The following is a 14129-nucleotide window of genomic DNA, read 5'->3' as shown; positions in this document are numbered from 1 at the left end:
GACTGTAGCGATTGCACGGTTCCAGACTGTAGCGTCTAGAACCTCTCGGCCACTCCGTCCGGCTGCTATGTAATTCCCGAGTAATAAATAAAATCACTGTCTTTGGATATGTCGTGGTTGAAAGTGTTTGAAATATCATTGGAAATAGAAAGCGAGATCAGTTTTCAGCTGCTAGTTCACACAGATTCACAACGTGATTGAAAGATGTTTTATGCCCGACCCAAACGGCAGGGAATGGTTCTCTACTAGCCGAAAGAATGTATATAAACTTGTGAGTTCAGCTCCGCTGCCGAAGGGGGGGAACGTCGAAGCAATATCAGTGCAGTTGCGACGACGGTGGGTGTGCGGGCATAATTGGCAGTTGCTACAAGACATGCGTTGTTTATCACGAATAGGTTTACTGTTGAAATTCAGAGAGCTTACGTTCAGAGAAGTTTCGGGGAACATTACTTCCTCTCACATATGTCTCGCTGAACAACCATGACCCGAAACTATGAAATTAGAGCTCATACGGAAAGATACTGAAGTTGTTCTTCCCACGCCCCGTTCGCAAGTCCAAGAGAGAAAGAGGAAAATGATAGTGGCACCAGAGGTACACTCCGCCACATACCGTAAGGTGCCTTGCGGAGTATGGATATAGACTTAAGGGAGGTAGGACGTGAAACGGGCCGACTTGGAGCAGGAGAGGCACCACAGGACATTTTAATTTCCACTGTCTATACTTTTACAAATAAATTCATAAAACTTTAACAGCATGACCAGGAAGGATTCAGGATTAATACTCATAGCAGTGGAAGCTCAAAAACGTAATAAAACATTTTTTTACATGTGAAATTTCGTAATTTTTTTCACTTACTACTGGCTGCATTTGTTGCTATAGGTACACTTTCCTTCCTAAGTAAGAGGGATTCTTCGATGACTTTTGCACAGCATACAAACCATAGTTACAGGTGTATGAAACTCTAGAAGTTATTTAATTTATGAAAAATGAATGAACTGTTACATTTTAAACTTCATGTTTAGAAAAAACTCAAGTTTTATAGTTAATTATCTCAATTTTTTCCATAGCTTTTTAATAGATTTGGAAAATTCTATAATTTCATACACCTGAAACTACTGTTTGTATGCTATGAAAAATTCATCGGAGAATCTCTCTTACTTAGGAAGAAAAGAGTACCTATAGCAACAAATGCAGCCAGTAATAAGTGAAAAAATGATGAAATTTCACATGTAAAAAAAGAGTATTTTGCTACGTTTTTGAACTTCCACTGCGATGACTGTGAGTCCTCAATCCTTCCTGGTCATGGCGACAAAGTTTGTGCATTTATTTGTAAAAGTATAGACAGTAGAAATGAAAATGTCCTGTGGTGAGTCTCCTGCTCCAAGTCGGCCCGTTTGACGTCCTACCCCCCGTAAGATGGCAAGGTTCCTGGATAGGAGTCCCATTCCTCACAGAGTTTTACTCTGCCTCGATTTACGTCTTTGCGTCAACTTTTACAGCAGAATTTTACTGATAGGAACGTAAGTGTGTACCTGTACGCTGACTTTCACCTTACCCAAGTACTCTGAGGTCTACGAGAACGTAATAAGGAAGAAAATGTTTGACTTTCAGATTGGTTTAATGTGCCAATTAGCGTGTACGGAGGTGGCACGTTAGTCGGCTGCTCTTAGGCAAGGCGCGCCGACATTGGCTGGCGGGCAATTAGGAGCAGGTGCAGCAGCAGGTGGCGGCCTGTTAGCAGGTGTCTGCTGGGTGTGGCTGCGCCGCGGGTGGTCGCGCGATCCACGCCCGCTCCTTCCTGTCGGCTGCGGCGCCGCTGTTTGCAATTAGCTCGCGCCGTCCACGCCCTCTCTCGCCTTCTCTACCTGTTCTGCGAATCTCCTCGCACTGAAAGGGCTGCGCGCAAAAAACACGCGACCACTGATTGGCAAGCTTATAGCTTTCGTCGTCATCTGTTGGCGAATGAAACGTGCAGACCGAGCACCGGGACGGCCACCAACGAATACGCCCTAATATTTACGTGCAGTCCTCATTCCCTTCACGTCTTTGATAGTCTAAAGGTTCGTGAAATAACAGATTAGTCACGTAAAAACTTCAATATGTATTGGCTTCTCATTATTTACTCAATTAAAATTTTGTATCACCCATTTTCCTAATTGTCTAACATCTTTTCACACTGTTACAGTAAAATTACTCCCACAGTCACTAAGTGCAGCCAAAAAGATAGCATATTTAGGTAATTTATTCGTTTTAAGAAAGGCAAAGTTGAAATTTCGCCCGAGTCGCATTTCTGTATGATTCTGGGCGTTTCCCTTGCATCACTTGGGGTGAATGCTCGGTCCATTCCATTACCGAGGATACAGCGGATTCACTTACTCTTCCTTGTACAGCTGAGATGTTTTCCGGTCCCAATAACTTTAGAAATCGTTCTTTCATATGCACATGCTCTCGAAAATTCAGTAGGTTCATTGATTTTTCCCTGCTTTCGTTAAGTTGAGGTTTTGGAATATTCGTTGTGAACTACGTTTTCACAATGCAAGATAGGGGTTAAAACGTAACATGTTGCGTACAACTTAAGGTAAATTTGTTTAATTGTAAGGCACATAAAAATCAGAGATGTGCAAAGCTAATTGCTACTTATTATTTGCTTTGGAGCAAAATTTGGGGAGCAAAATAACTGACGATGGTCGAAGTAGAGAGGATATAAAATGTAGACTGGCAATGGCAAGGAAAGCGTTTCTGAAGAAGAGAAATTTGTTAACATCGAGTATAAATTTAAGTGTCAGGAAGTAGTTTCTGAAAGTATTTGTATGGAGTGTAGCCATGTATGTAAGTGAACCGTCGACGATAAATAATTTATACAAGAAGAGAATAGAAGCATTCTAAATGTGGTGCTACAGAAGAATGCTGAAGATTAGATTGGTAGGTCACATAACTACTGAGGAGGTATTGAACAGAATTGGAGAGAAGAGAAATTTGTGGCACAACTTGACTAGAAGAAGGGATCGTTTGGTAGGGCATATTCTGAGGAATCAAGGGATCACCAGTTTGGTACTAGAGGGCAGCGTGGAGGGTAAAAATCGTAGAGGTAGGCCAAGAGATGAATACGCTAAACAGATTCAGAAGAATGTAGGTTGCAATAGGTACTTTGAGATTAAGAAGCTTGCACAGGATAGAGTAGCATGGAGAGCTGCATCAAACCAGTCTCTGGACTGAAGACAACATCATCATTTGCTTTGTATGCTATAAGGCAAATTTAGAAAATGTGAAAGAACAAGGAAAGATAAAAATTGCAGAAATTTGTCTCTGCAGAACGATGCCTACTTAACTCCGGGAAGTGTGAGATAGAGGGTGGGTTTCTTTTTATTGTTGGTTAAAGATCTGGCCATTTCTATTGCAGAAGTACAGCGGTTAAGTTTAGTTACGCGTCTGTGACAGCCGACTTGATTTCCTGCGGTTTGTGCGCTAATGGTATGCAAACGATTGCAAAACATTGCTTCAATAGATACCGACAATTATAATTATGGCAGCAATTTTTTTTTTCAAAATATTCCGTTTCTCTGTTTTAGAGTCTACCACTTCAAATTATTCTCCCTCTCCGTCTCTTGACTCAGACAAAACTGTGATTGTCCTTTCTCTGCGTAGTGGCCCAGTAGTGATCAGTGATTTGAACATCTCTCACGAGCGCCTTACAAGCAGACACTCCTTCACGAGCAACAGTTTCGCAACTGGTCTATCCGAATACCTGAACACGTGGTTTAGCCACAATGGAATCTAAGTGACGTTTGACCATTTTTATCAGTTTCCGGTTACACATCATCAGTACCTTTTGGTACGCTTAAAATGATGCTCGTCTGTCACTGAAAGTAAAAATCGAAGTTTTTTTGGCACGTTGTTGATCACAGAGGAGACACATCGACTTCGTTCTTTATTCTTTATTCTCTTTCTCTGCTCCCCAGCAACATTTCGCTTATATGATAAGAAGGCGACAGCTATTTACTTGATTTGATACGAAATAAAAGAATAAAAAATTATCTAAAATTGTATCATTTCTACTCAGAAGCCATAAATGAACACAGTACATTTACAGTACGAGAACAAATTTGATGCTTACTTCTGTGGTTAGGAAGACTAAGAATATATGTCCGGTATTCTTTTATGAGACTTCTCCAATTACAACTTTTGCAACACAGGTAAATTTTTGAAAGTTTTACTGTCCCTCAGATAAGTCACCAGCATTATGTATAATCAGTTGCCAGTGACGTGGAAGTCATAGTATACACTTACCAGCGCCAGTTGTCTTGATAGTTCGAGTGAAGCGGTCTGTAGCCCGATGAATCTCTGTGACAGCTCTAAAGCGAATGCCTTGAAATGTTTCCTTCATCTTAGGACTCAAGTTGAAGTCACAAGGACCTAAGTCCGGGGAGTGTCACACAGGACTCCCTAGTTCCATCGATCGAACAAATCAGTCGCAACTTGTGCCATACGCGTCCGAGGATTGTCCTGCAAAATGGTACGCGGGTGCTGTGGAAAGTGTCGTCGCTTCTTTCTCTAAGCTGTTCATCTTTTGGCACACAGTCTGCAACCAGCTAAGAGGACAACATACCCACCCACAATTTTCCAGGACAATGCTCCGACGTATATGGTGCAAGTTGTGACTGATTTGTTCGATCGATGGGGCTGGGAAGTGCTATATCACCGACATGGACTCAATAAGCTCCTGTGACATCAGCTTGATCCCTAAGATGAAGGAATCATTTCATGGCATTCGTTTCAGAGCTGTTACAGAGATTCGTTAAGACAGTGGACCGCTCCATTCGAACTACCAACACAAGTGGCGGTGCTAAGGGAATCCTACTACTTCCACGTCTCTAGAAACAATTTACACATAATACAGGCGATTAAAGGACAGCAAAACTTTGTAACGTGAATCTGTTTTGTATGACCTGTAAGTAGTAGGTACCGTTCAAGTCCCGTCCTCCACATTGAACACCTTCGTATTTCCTACACTTCACCCAGACACGGCAGAAACTACTGAATCGTTTCATCGCTAGTTAACAGCCAACGCACTCTGTCATGGTTTCGTGAGGACTGCAGATTTAGGTATTCAATTGTTTTCTTGAATCAGTGCAGATGCCACAGTGGTTCTTTTGGGCAGGCACATCCAATTTCCTCACGTATCCTCCGCTAACCCGAGCTTGTGTTCATTCTGTATTGAACCAGTCGTCGACGGAGCGTTAAATCCTGATCTTCCTTCCTTCCACTAAACGGTGGCCGTAAAGCAGCTCTATGTGCTGAACGTATCGAAGCCTTTCCCGATTATGCCTTAAACAAACGATTCCCCTTTTACGATGATGTATGGCTGTCCTCAGTGTAAGCACCGCTTCCCCTGCTTTGCATGCAACAAGTGGCACCGTAGAGTGCTGACTGATGCGCGCAGTTAGACTGCGACGCCCAGCGCATCGTAAAGAATTTATTACGGCGGCCACAATGGCGGCAGAGGTGCCACGCCCCCCTACGCAGTCAGTGTCACCAATAACGCACCGCGCAGCGCAGCGCTCAGCCGCAGGCTTTACACTGGGACCGCCTCTAACCGCTGAAGCTGTCGTTCGCTACGCTATTTGTTCTGGCCACACCTCTGATGTGTCACCTTTCCGTCCAACAGGTGTCTTCCCCAGCTGCCTCGGGAACACTGCACCACATGAATCCGCCGCCCGTTCCTAGCTGTTTGCCTTGCTACTATTAGGACCATATCCAGTCATCGTTTGTTTCCAATTTTCACTTCTCTAGCATTACACGGTTATTGAAAGATAAAAAAAGTACTTCGCATTTCTGCGTCGATAAGGATGAGTTGCAGTACGACTAATTATTCGATCCCGGTGACTTAGCGGAAACTTTGTGTCTTTCATTGGCAGAATTAGTTCTGAAGTGCTTCTATTAGATGGCAGCACCGACTAGAGTATTTACAAGCGACAGAGGAGCTGAACCTGTGAGCAAGCGAGAAACAACTCAACCTTCATGTAGCTCCTGCGCTGATTGACTACAAGGCGCTATTGTTCCACAAGTTTCCAGAGCTGCTCTGAATTGGTGGAATCTGGGAGTCGCTCGTCACCCCTCCTGACAGGAAATGGAGTCAGTCCCGGTGGACTCAAAATACAGAGAGGTATCGGAAGTTTCAGACTTTCGGAGATGGATATTTATCATTTTACCGGGGGCGTCGTAATTACACGCGGGCACCTTGACTGTACTGACAGGCAGTTATGGCTTTCAAAGTTTCCTGTCTGCTGTTGCCATATAAAACTTTTCGTATGAGTTCAAGCACTAAATACTATTCATTTTAACACTCAGCTGTCTATATTTTAAATGTTATGTAGCCTACTTATATTTACGGCTACCAGATGGAACTCTTGGTGTCATGTTCACCTGCCCGCACTTGTTAACACGGGCGCCTCAGTCCGTTGCTACCTATACTTTACAGACATGAGTAGCCCATAGTGGCTCGCCTTCATGCAATGTTTTTAAAAAGTATTTGGTGACTAAAGCCCTCCTGGCCTATTATTTATTTTATACGTGACTTGTAAGTACTGTCTCTGTCTTGTATGTTAGTCAGTACTTACACTTTTACACAAAAATTTTCTTTTCCCATAAATTCGTAATTATGTTATAGGCAACTTTAAACATTTAAATTCTGACGAAGGCACATTTAGAAGTGTTGTAACATGGTTAATAAGACTAAAAATTGTGACCGAGGGCTAATTTGTTTCAGCTTGTTTCCTGTTACTTCGTTCCAAACTTTTTTTTTTTTGGTGGGCTCACAGTCCAGTAGTATTTTTCAAACGACTTCATATTCGCTATTGACTGTACATTTATTAAGGTATTCACTACTGCAGTTTCGACGTTCCGGTCATTTTCATCTTGTTGCAGATGTTTAAAACACAACACAAGTCAACATTAATAAAAAGCATAAAAATAACGTGAGTCTAGATGTCTCGTGTCAACCTTCCTCAAAAATATGTGGTGTATGTGACAACAGGCTCACACATGTAACTGGTGTCTCTCGTAAGAGTCGTCAGGCGCATTTTGTCTGGTATTCCGACAGATATCTGCAATTTCGCTTTTGCACTGTATAGCTCGAGTCAGCCCAAACAAAAAGTGCTCATCATATCTTTAATGTGACGCCCAATGTCAACAGAAAGAGAAGATTTGTTTCCCACTGAAACAAGTAAATAAATAAGACTGGAATTTACTTGGTCATTCGATAGGGCGCTCCCAAAGTACTCTTGTTCTGTACTCGTTTTGTCGGTATGTGTTAACAGGGACAGTTAGGCTTGGCGGTAGCAGTCAGCGCGGCCGAGGCAGTGCTGTCGTTGCTGAAGTACTGGTTAGCCCGCGTATTCTAGTTTTCCTGTTAACATATGTCGATAAAAAGTATCTCACTAGACTAATCTGGGTCGGCTCTATCGAATTGTCACGTAAAATTTCGCTTTAAAAATCTTTTTGTTTGTAACGGAAAACAAACTGACGCTTACCGTCGACACTGGGCATCTCATGAAAGAAGTGACGAGCACTATCTGTTTGGGCTGACTCCAGCTATACAGCGAAAAAACGAAATGGTGAATGTCTGCTTAAACGCCAGAGACAATGCAAGTGACGACTCTTAGCAGAAACACACTATTTGGTGTATGTAACAAGAGCTGTCGCGTGCCACAGAGGCTCACGTCATTTTTATGCTTTATATTAATGTTGACTACTGCTGTGTTTTCATCACCTGCAACAATACAGAAATGACCAAAAGGTCGAAAGTGGAGTAACAGATGTTGTAACAAATGAGCAGTCAGTGGCGTATATGACATTTAAAAATCGTTCCAAACGATATCTTATTTGAGGGAAGTGGATGGGTGACCTACACTGACCCGTCCATTCTGAGCTTACTAGACGTAAAGGAAAGAGGAAAGAATGAAGACAAAAAGATAACAGGAAGGAAAAATGAAAGCAAATTAGAAACAAAGAGTCGGAAGAAGTAAGGCACGCAAAGGCAGGCAAGATGCACAAACTATGAGCAAAAGGCAAGACACGGAGAATACAGTTTAAAGCCGTCTCAACAGGGCCGTAATCAGTGATACGAGAATGGCAGATCAGGGGAAAGTAATGTGCGTTACCTACTGTGGAAAGCGACACTTTTCTGAAAGTGTCGACTGCTTATGGTGCAATGTTAAAAAAAAAAAAAGCATTCCAACGTCTGTCTGTCGAAGGGCACGAAATGAAGACCAGTGAACAGAACGGTAAATGGTGACCAACGTTTCTCGAGCCGATTTCTCCATCCTCCTCGCGCACTTGAGCTGCGTAATGGCCTCGCCGTTGACAGGACGTTAAAAACAGAAACAAACAAAACATAAATCGAGTGAGACTAGGCAGAGAAAACAGAGTCCCCACCACTGTCCGAGCACGTTTGCGCTTTCTCCTCGCGGCCCAGGCACACCTCATGTATCGTGTCGAGATCGTCGGCAGCTTGAGTAGAATCGACCGCACGCGCCCTGGCCAAATGTAAAACACATGCTACGTATCAGCAAAGTGGCAGCTGACAGCTTCTGGAGACCCACCTTACCCCGAAGTGGACATTCTGCGAACGAATTCCTGCAGCTGGTGCACCCTTTCCAGCTTCTGTTTGCCTAATGTGCCCTACCTCTTTTGTGGTCAACGAAATCCATCAGACCATCTGCCGAAACAAGTATCACCAACTTCCTAGTACCACTCAGCTACTTTCTACGTACAAAAATGGACTATTTACAAAATCTTGACACGAAACTTAAGAATGCATAATAGAGGCAGATATTGCTCTAGTCTGCACAAATGATGTCATAACGAAGCGAAACTGCGTGCATATTTCTGAGAGTGAACTTCTCATACTTGTACAAAAATGAAATGTAAAGGACTAAAATACGAAGGATTCCTAACGCTTCATTGGCGAAGTAGCAAGCAGCATGTAGCTTAGCAACTCACAGGATACATCACAGAGAACAGTTATGAGGAACTGAACGTCACATGCCTTAGAAACGTATAAACAAGTTCTTACCAACATAAAGATAAATATACTCGCTGGAGAGAAATGAAAGAGCTATATACTCCAGAAAATAAACAATAAGCAATGTAAAATTAGTAGTTATTAATAATTCAGGAACTATCTTAACTCCGACTTCAGAGAACTGTTTTTCGTTTCACTCAAACAACGAGCTGTGTTAACAACGGACATCTGCAAGTGAATACTAGCGTGACTGTAGTTTTTCCTATAGTTCAGGAAAAATTAAGAATTAGCGTAAGAACAGAACAATTATAACTACAGACTTCAAAAGAAATCGTGTTTAAGCTAAAGTAACGTGTAATAAACAAATGTAATTGGAAATTGTAAAAGCTTGAAATGACACTAAAAAATTGCGTTCGTTAAACTCTGTAAAGATAGACTCACCAGTTCTCAATCCAAAAATTAGTTTGGGAAGTCAGTCACAATAGGACTTACAGTTCAACATAGACTTTAACCTATGGAGCATTTCGGTATTTTCAACGCATGGAATACAAATGATTGCCAGGGATTAAAGACGCGGTGATAGATGAAACGATTGGTTCGACTGTAGAGTAAATCCGTGACTTAAGAAGTAATAGTCTGACACGTTTACACTTAGCCACAGAGGAACTAAATGTAGTTTCCTAAACAAATGCTTCAAATGGCTCGGAACACAATGGGACTTAACATCGGAGGTCATCAGTCCCCTAGAACTTACTACTTAAACCTAACTAACGTAAGGACATCAAACACACCCATGCCCGAGGCAGGGCTCGAACCTGCGACCGTAGCGGTCACGCGGTTCCAAACTGAAGCGCCTAGAACCGCTCGGCCACTCCGGCTGGCGAGGTGGAGTATGAGGAGGAGGAGGAGGAGGAGGAGGAGGAGGAGGAGGTTATAACAACTTCTTTAACTCTGTAGCAGGTAACATCCTAGAGACTATGAGGAACTCAAAGACATTCGTTACTTACGTCAAATCTGAACTGTTGCGCATTTCATTCATGCAACACGTTATATTATGAACATGCTAGTATCCATGTGCCATGCCATGTGGAGAATTTTCTGCATCCAAAAAATATAAGTAGAATAATTATACTCTCTTAATCACGACAAAAATAATAATTAAAAACATGGCAGCTCTTTTTTTTAATACGAGAATATGTGAAATTTCTAAAAATTATTGTTTTTTGGAGGGGACTACTTTGTGTGTTGACTGGTGCAAGCACCGCAACTTGCTTCGCGTCTCTCTGTTAGGGTAGTGCTGGCATGCAGTCATGAAGGGAATAAAGGGAAGCACATCTATGAATAGTCATTTTACTTGGTCTAATAAGCTGTATAAATTTTACTAAATATTAATATAACACAAAAACCGGCGAAGAACTGAACAGTTGAATTATCTCCTAAAGAGCCAAAAGTAAACGGTTACTTTTACGTGAAAACAGCCTTATCGCTTAGCACTGTAAAGCTATCCACAGCGAACTGGGACGAACTGCAGAAGACAAGAGGTAACTGGAGGAGACAAGAGGTAACTAGGGAAGATAATAAGGAATATAAGAGGGGGAATGTAAGGACTGATAACAGCAGAGATGCTTTAACAGAGCACAGACGCTACAACAGAGCAAGGACGTTAGAGCAATGGTAGAGAATGGGAAACATGACAAGAGAACGGCGGAAAGACCCCAGAACTGCGGAGATGATGAATAATATAAAGGAGAACAAAAATTTGTGACGCACGTGGGTCACAGATTGAAACATTAGTCGGTCAATGGTTTGGTTGACGGAGTTAAGTATCGAGGTTGATTAGCGGAGCCAAGTGAAAGAGAAGTTGGGCGACACGACACCTGTGCGCCCGTGAGTTTACGCATACAGATGCGCGCGTTGTATAACACGAGTGTTAAGGACAAGCGGCTCGCCGGATTTGGTGTGGAAGGAGGGAGTGGTGGGGAGAGGCAGACAGGTGGGAGAGACCTCTCTACCTGGGTGGCGATGAGAACACATGTAGCCTGGCCGCTCCCAGCGTCGACAGCAAAAAGCCTTGTAATAGCCTACGCCGAGCATGTCGGCCGACACCGCCGTCCATATTGCTAATACTGCGAAGCCGCGGTACGTGACCCGCCGCGTGTCGCGGGAAAAACGGCAGGAAGCAGGCTGTCTGGCCGCGGGCGCCGCGGGGGGCCCGCTGACCCACTCTATAAGGGGGATCCGTGCCGTACCATCTCGCCGAGGCAAACTGCGCCACGCCGCCCTGTTCGCGGAACACCGCGCCGTGTTTTGTCCTGGCCCGGAGCGAAATGTTGTCCCATCCGGCCTTAATTAAATCAACATTTATTTGAGACCGTGCATACAAATCGAGGAGAGGATGGCTTAAAAAAAATGGCCCTGGGCACTATCGGACTTAACAGCTGAGGTCATCTGTCCCCTAGAACTTAGAACTACTTAAACCTAACGAACCTAAGGACATCACACACATCCATGCCCGAGGCAGGATTCGAACCTGCGACCGTAGCGGTCGCGCGGCTTCAGACTGAAGCGCCTAGAACCGCTCGGCCAATCCGGCCGCCGAGGATGGCATAGCTACATCGTCCCGATGCCTTGCCGAGACAGTTTATTACCACGTTACAAACGGTATTTAGTAGGATAAAGGTCCCATGGTAGGAAGCTGTCATGTCAACCAGAGCACGTAAACACTGAAAAATGATTGCTTTTGTCTCATAAATACATCCCGTTCCATATGCCAATTAATACAAATTACTTATATAAGTATCTAAGAGCCTTGCCTCGTTGTGATACCCTAGTAGAATGAGGGGGGAAGGGGGGAAGGGAGGCGTACTGGCTACTTACCACCCCTTCGCCTTTTCGGCAAGGGGGAAGAGGGATTAATGGTGTAAAGTCCCTATCACCAGTATTTGTGTCAGTGTCCTGGATTAAATTCCAAACGTCTCCGCAGTATCTCATGAAGTGAGAACGTGACACGATTGACAATGATTCGTCCGACAGTTGGGGACGTGGTTAATGTTATTCGAGAGGAGTAGGCTATGATCTGTCACCGGGATTCACCCTCCCCTTCTGTCGTAAGCATTCAACACAGACGTGGAACACTACACACAAACCCATTTCTGTCACTACATGTACCACATATATTTAAATACAAACACACTTCGCGAAAGAAAGTTTCCATTGAGTAAGAAGAATAGTAAAAACCTTTCAAATTAGGCGCCTGAACCAACCATGTCGTGCGACTTTTTTTCAGCAAAGCCAAACAGCACACTTTTAAAGCTTAATTTTATTTATTTAATGATCATATTTACCTTCTTATTTATTTTGTGTTGAACAATTTTCAAAGTAGGCTCGAAAATCAATTACAATGAGACTGGCACGACGTATACGCAATAAAATGAGAAGAAAATAATATGAAATAACAATGAAATCAAAGAACAATTCGATGAGTGTATTACTGGAAGATGATTACAACGACTGGAAAAGAGGGAAAGAAGGACTTGGACTGATTACAATACTTGTATCATCTCAAAAAGAATTAATTCCCGTTCCTGCTTATTAAACGCAAGAGCGTTTACAGGTATGAGGAACAGTGGTGGACCTAATGTTGAGCCTTGTGGACCCCACAATTGAGTTCTCTCCAGTCAAAATAATGTCTCCGGAAATTGGTCGAATTACTTACTAAACACAACTTTCTGCATTCTTTTGGTTAGATATGACATTATCCACTGACTGGCTACACCATCAATTCCATATCTAGGGGTTGAATTGTTTTGGGGGCAGGAGAGCAAACCAGCGAGGTCATTGGTCTCATCAGATTAGGGAAGGATGGGGAAGGAAGTCGGCCGTGCCCTTTCAAAGGAACCATCCCGGAATTTTCCTGAAGAGATTTAGGGAAATAACGGAAAACCTGAATCAGGATGGCCGGACGCGAGTCCAGTGTGCTAACCGCATCGCCACCTCGCTCGGTGTTTATCTAGGAGAATATTGTGGCTTACACAGTCAAATGACTTAGACAGGTCACAGAAAACACCAGCTGGTGCCATTTTATTATTTAATGCTCGTAAAACTTTGTAAATTAAACTGTAAATGGAATTCTCAATAGAACAACTTTTCTGAAATCCAAACAGTGGTTTTCTGACTCATATGTTTCCAATGGCTCTAAGCACTATGGGACTTAACATCTGAGGTCATCAGTCCCCCAGACTTAGAACTACTTAAACCTGACTAACCTATGGACATCACACACACACACACACACACACACACACACACACACACACACACACACACACGCCCGAGGCAGTATTCGAACCTGCGACCGTAGCAGCAGCGCGGTTCCGGACTGAAGCGCCTAGAACCGCTCGTCCACAGATTTTCTGAGGATGTTATTGTAGGTTAGGTGAGATAGTATTCTAGAATACATCACCTTCTCAAAAAATCGACAGTGACAGTGACATAGGTCGGTAGTTACCGTCATTTTTCCTATGACCTTTCTTATCGAGGCTTTTCAGCCTATCTGAAGAAATGCCTTTTGTTAGTGATGAATTACATATAACAGATAAGACCGAGCTTATCACGAGGAAACATGTTTTTAGTACTCCATTAGAAACACCATCGAATGTAACGTCCCGTCGACGATGGAGTCATTAGAGACGCAACGCAAGCTGAGATTTGGTGAGGACGAGTGGCAACTGTCTGTGTCCTTGACGGGAGAACCATTGTTTTCAATTGAATTAGGGAAGCTCAGCCGAAGAAGCGCTGATGATGGAAGCAGCGATCTCATTTTTGAAGAATACCCGGCTGAGACCATAAGCGATTATCGTATGCGAAGTAAACCATTAGTACCCACTCGGTGCCGAAGATTGTAATGCCCCACGAGGCCTCTGTCTTAACTACTCAGTCGCGTTACTAAGGCATCCACACTGAACGATATCAGTACCAGCTTGTTCAGAGAATTCCGCGAGGAAAACGCAGAGCTGGGGGACTGACAGATCTAAAGACTGTCGAGATAATCCATAAACAGCGGACACGCGCTCCCGGCGGCAGCTCGCCAGCTTGAGTGATGAGGGA

At 43.3% G+C, this 14129-nt stretch overlaps 1 protein-coding gene across 1 annotated transcript in view; it reads right to left on the bottom strand.

Moving 5' to 3' along the window:
* LOC126235465 (protein Wnt-1-like) overlaps window positions 1–14129 on the bottom strand; it is a 221824-nt gene that overhangs the window by 172431 nt on the left and 35264 nt on the right. The window lies entirely within an intron of this gene.

Source organism: Schistocerca nitens, chromosome 2, assembly GCF_023898315.1.
Source record: "Schistocerca nitens isolate TAMUIC-IGC-003100 chromosome 2, iqSchNite1.1, whole genome shotgun sequence".
NCBI classification, from domain to species: domain Eukaryota; kingdom Metazoa; phylum Arthropoda; class Insecta; order Orthoptera; family Acrididae; genus Schistocerca; species Schistocerca nitens.
Note: the sequence above shows the minus strand (reverse complement) of the source record. Positions and strands in the feature narration are given on the sequence as shown.